Source organism: Otolemur garnettii, unplaced genomic scaffold (assembly GCF_000181295.1).
Source record: "Otolemur garnettii isolate 467f Iridium unplaced genomic scaffold, OtoGar3 scaffold00034, whole genome shotgun sequence".
In the NCBI taxonomy this organism is placed as follows: Eukaryota; Metazoa; Chordata; class Mammalia; order Primates; family Galagidae; genus Otolemur; species Otolemur garnettii.
The window spans coordinates 8381334-8386313 of NW_003852429.1; the positions used below are offsets into that span (position 1 = coordinate 8381334).

Sequence of the window (4980 nt, forward strand, 5' to 3'; positions counted from 1 at the left end):
GTTAGACACAAAAACACTTAGCACCATGTTAAAGTTGCCTGCAATATTCAGAACAGTCACATGCTACACACATCTGTAGCCCAGGAGCCATAAGCCTTACCATCCAGCCTAGATGTGCGATAGGTTACACCATACAGGTTTGTGTGAAGATACTCTGTGATGTTCACACAATAATGAAAATGCCAAACAACACGTTTCTCAGAACATATCCCTGTCAATAAATGACATGACTATACTGAACCTCTTAGAAAAACCCTTTGAACTATGTACCACCATAGAAGAAAACATCTGAGATTTAAATTTCTCATTTACAGACAACTTCTCCGGCTTTCTTTTTTTTTTTTTAAACCGAGTCTCAAGCTGTCACCTGGGTAGAGTGCCATGGCATCACAATTCATAGCAACCTCAAACTCTTGGGCTTAAGCAATTCTCCTGCCTCAGCTTCCCAATTAGCTGGGACTATAGGTGCCCACCACAATGCCTGGCTATTTTTTGTTATAGTTGTCACTGTTGTTTGGCAGGCCTAGGCTGGATTCGAACAGCTCTAGTGTATGTGGCTGGTGCGCTAGCCGGTTGAGCCACAGGCACCAAGCCTTTTTTTTTTTTTTTTTTTTTGAGATACAGTCTCACTCAATCACCATGAGTAGAGTGTCATGGCATTATCACAGCTCACAACAACCTCAAACACTTGGGCTTGAGCAATCCTCTTGCCTCAGCCTCCTGAGTAGTGGGGACTACAGGTGCTCATCACAACACCCAGCTACTTTTTCTATAAATAGAGTCTCACTCTTGCTCAGGCTGGTCTCAAACACCTGAACTCAGGCGATCCACCTCCCAGAGTGCTAGTATTACACTCATGAGCTGCTGCTCCTGACCCCAACTTCCCCTACTTTCATTGAGAGATACGGAGTTAACCAACCAACAGAATTTACAAAGTTCCTAATGAGTTAACCAACCAACAGAATTTACAAAGTTCCTAATGACCCCTCAGGAAACTGCTGGAAGTGGCAACTTCAATTACTGTTACAGGAGGTCAGGAAGCAAAATCATGGTTTCTTTGAAGAAACCAATAAATTCATAAATGCTTATCCTATAAATATGAGGATGCCAAAAAGAGCTTAGCTATTGGCAGACTTTGAGCTTCAGTGAACACATCTGGATGACAGGTGCTAGGTGAGGGTAGCTGATGGCACAAAGGCTCATATAAGTACAGGAACCCACCAGACTCTCACTGCAAATGGCACTCAAAATGAAGAATAAGGAAGCAGAGGGTTCCGTCTTTGGGCCAAACACCTCTCTGGTATTATGGGCATGGCTTCTCTTTACTGTGGATACCCTCTCTACTGGGCTTTCACTTTTTGTCACAGGATCGAGTTGTGCAGTTTCAGCAGGTACAAGATCTACCCCAATACTATGCCAGGACCTACGGCAAGGTTTTCCAATTTCTGAATGCAAAACACGAGTCAGCATTCCTTTCTAAGAGGAATCCTCGGCAGATAAACTAAACTGTACTCTACAGAAGAAAGCACAAAAAGAGACAGTTGGAAGGAAATTTGAAAGAAAAGAAGCTGCCATGCAGTCAAATTCCAGGATTATCATTGGTGCATCTTTTCAATGGTCAGGCAAAATCAGAAACCCAAAGTTTGAAAAGCTCGACGGGAACAAGCTGTCAGGACTTCAAAGAAACACAAAGGCTAAGCAAGCACCTAAAAAGACTGCAGTGGCTGCTGCTAAAGCTCCCACAAAGGCAGCACCTAACCAAAAGATTGTGAGGCCTATGAAGGTTTCTGCTTCCGAGTTGGTGGAAGATGCTAAGTTAGCAGGTCACATTTTTAAATAAAGATCCAATTCTTAAAAAAAAAGAAAAAGGAAGCAGAGCAAACTGACAACAGCATAAAAATCAGAACTTGAAGTGACCTACTCTTTGCCTCCATCAACCTCTTCAAAGAAATTCTACTGGAGACAGACATCTGAAAAAATCTCTTTAAGGCAAAGTATACTGACTTAACAGAAGAGATATGTGGTTTAATTCACAAATAAATGCACCCTTGAAACAGTTTGTGCTCCTCAAATATAGGGTTATGGTAGTTGAAAAGTGCTTCTGACATGTGAAAGGAGAGAGTAAATTTCAGAACCCACACACTGAATTACTTGTGTCTCTCATTTTAGCAGATGACTATTTTAAGTCTTTTACTTCCATTGTGGCAATATAGAAATGCTATCTCAACACGAACAAATATCCTTCAAGGGCAAAAAGGAAAACATAAAACATATGTAAGGTATGAGTTTGACATTTTTAAACTATTTTAATTTAGTCACATTTTCAATTAGATTAATCAAATGGTAGGTGATAAGAAATAATGATACTAAAGTGGTTACCTCTCTAAATATAGGGGGGTGCAATTTTTCAAAATTATCCTGTTTTTGAAAAAGCAGAGTAAAAAGACACAAAATAAAATATGTACCCTCTTGTCAAAGCTGCTACTCAAGTTAAAAAAACTAGAAGTATCATATATCCCTGCTTATAGGAGCTCATAAAATTTCTTAATCTGACTCCTTATAAGGTTTTAATCTCCTTTTACAAAGACACAAAATTCTGAACCTTCATAAGATTTTCTTTTATATACAGCCAGTGGGTTATGGCTTCACTCTGACTGTGTCTTACTTAAAAGAGTGTTATTTCAATCAAACATTCCCTGGAGCTTAAGTGCATTTAACTAGGTCAAAGAAGTGGGATACTTTTAAGGGAAATCATCCTCCACATAAGAATTAGACAGATTACAGTTACTGCCATCCCTCCTGGCCAATCAAAAGCAGATAAGACCATAAGGATGCCCAAGAAGTGAAAAGTCACTGGGGAAATGTGAATCAAAACCACAATGAGATATCACATCACACACTCACTAGATGGCTGAGATAACAAGTATCGGTGAGGATGTGAGAAACTAGAACCCTCCCTCACTGCTGGTGGGAATGCAAAGTGGGGCAGCTGCTTTGGAAAACCAACTGGCAGTTCTTTAAACAGTTAAACACAGAGTTACCCTATGATCCACACACAATTCCTCTCCTAACTAGATATCCAACACAGTTGAAATCATGCTCACACAAAAACTTAGACATGAGTAAGAGACACAAATATCCAACAACTTGGGAATGGAGAAACAAAATGTATATTTTGGAATATTTCTAGCAATAAAAAAAGTGAAGTGCTTCACATGCCACAACATGGGTGACCTTGAAAACATGCTAAGTGAAAGAATTCAGTCATAAAGGACCATATACTGTATGAATTCACTGCGATGAAATGTCCAGAATAGGCAAATCTAAAGAAAGTAGATTAATGGCTGCTTAGGTAGAGCTAGAGGTTAGGCAGAGTAAAGTTTAGGGGTGACAGCTAAGGGGTCCCAAGAGTTTCTTTGGGAGGTAATAAAAACATTGTAAAATTGACTGTGGTGATGAATGCACAACTCTATACTGAAACCCACTGAATTGTACATTGAATTAAAAATTATATGACATGTGAATCCTATCCTGATAGAAGTGTTTAAAAAAAAACAGACAAGACATGTCGGGGGCTCATTTATATAAAATTGAGTTTATCTTGAAAGTACTCTATCCTTAATATAGTTATCTTTCCAAAACATATCACTACCTCTAACACAAAGAATTCCCAAAAAGCATTCTAGGCACTAAACGCAGCATAGAGTACAGAAGGAAATGGTATGATTTCTTCATCCAGGGCCAGTTAAAGCTATTGTGCTTTAAATTTACAAAGCACTTAAGGGAAACCTTTTGTCTGGTCAATAACTGTGGTTCATTCATTATGTTAGGCAAGGTCTAGACATGAGGGCTGAGCCATCTATTCAAATTCATTCAAAGAAATTTCTTTTGCAGATATTTTCCCACAAAATGTTCATCTCTGTTTTAACCACAAGGCTCACAAGATCCAGGAAAAAAAAAAAAAAAAGCATTAGGAAAAAAATTCAGAGGAGGGATGAAAAGAAATTAACAGAGGATATGAAAATTTATTCAAGTAAGAAATGACTTTATTTAGGCTAGTCTAGTCATCTGAGACTGTATGAATTTAAACTTTAAGTGTAAATTTAACGTAAAATTTAAAGGTAAATATTATATAAGAACACAGTGCAGAATACACCTTTATTTAACAGTCTATTACACAAGAACTACACTAATATATGTCACATACTATACTCCAAATTTAGTCACATGGTCTCATTTAATCTTCTAAATAACCCACCATCCCACTCATGATAGCCATCCATTGACGTTGTGACAAGAAAACAAGACTTCCACAGAAACCCATCCTTGTGGTCAGGCCCACTGCAGTACTGTGGCCAACACCGATACCACAAGGACTGGGACTGCGAAACCCACCCTGGTGAAACCACCAGGTGTTAGGCATGGGCAACCCCCCAAAGGTCAGGAAGGACTCTGATTTCCTTCTTCAGGGGTACCTCTGAGTACTTCCATCTCCAGTAGGGAAAGGTAATGGAAAACCACAACAATGCCACATGGTTTCGTATTAGGCTCTGCCACCAGAGGACACTAAAGGGAGATTGCAAAAAAAAGGCAGAACCAGTGAGAAGTCACACCTTCCAGGTTTCTTCAAGGAAAGAAACCAGGTGAAGTCCTGGCTAGGGGCAAAGGAAACATGGAACAAGCAATGTGAGAAGAAAAGATGTCAACACCAACTACTGCATTTCCCCTTCTCACTTCAGAGTACAAGTGTGTGTCTGCGTGTGTGTGTACCAATTTCTTCTCCTCTCCTCCATACTATTTTATACATGCATTATTGAAACTTAACTCTACAATTTAGACTTTCAGTCACACAATATTCAAGCAGAATTGAGACTAAATTTAAGCACAAATAACAAAGCCCAGGCCATGGCTAGTGTGATTCTCTCAGAAATGAATACAATGACTTGTAAGACTTTGCAACACATTTTCACATTTTAGGGA

At 39.2% G+C, this 4980-nt stretch overlaps 1 pseudogene; it reads left to right on the top strand.

Moving 5' to 3' along the window:
• Positions 1–1311: 1311 nt before the first annotated feature.
• On the top strand, positions 1312–1840 carry LOC105886958 (annotated as a pseudogene).
• The last annotated feature ends 3140 nt before the right edge of the window (positions 1841–4980 follow it).